The sequence below is a fragment of the Engystomops pustulosus genome, chromosome 4, assembly GCF_040894005.1.
Source record: "Engystomops pustulosus chromosome 4, aEngPut4.maternal, whole genome shotgun sequence".
Taxonomy (NCBI): Eukaryota; Metazoa; Chordata; class Amphibia; order Anura; family Leptodactylidae; genus Engystomops; species Engystomops pustulosus.
In genome coordinates, this window is record NC_092414.1 from 194,168,208 (window position 1) to 194,168,724 (window position 517).

Below are 517 nucleotides of genomic sequence, written 5' to 3' on the forward strand. Positions count from 1 at the left end.
GCCCTTCGCTGCGCAGGCGCGGGATGTCGCCGATGGCCGCTCCCCTCTCCGCTAACTTGGCTCCTCCCCGCGATAGAGGGAGGGAGGAAAGATGACTATTCAATAGCATATCAGCCTAAATCATGAGATTGTGAAACCACCAATCAACGCTCAGGTTTCATTTTACTAAATATAAGATGCACTGTGATTGGTTGAGACGGGCATCAAGCAAATTCATATTCGTTTTCATACATCATTGACATTTTTCCTTTCCTTTTCTTAAAGGGGTTTTCTCACATTATTAAAGGCATAGCCAAGAAGCTTGTAAATGTAAATAAAGAAGTCGTATTCAGTCCACATCTGCGCTATAATTACATACAAAAAGTGCGTTATAATATTTCTGACAAGAAAAATATCGCTAGTAGTGTAAATTTATTTATTTATAGCGCTACGTCATGGAATAGTCATTAGTTGAAACAATGGAAATCAGGGTCCTGTTTCGCAAGAGCTTACAATTTATGGATCGATAATGATTAGT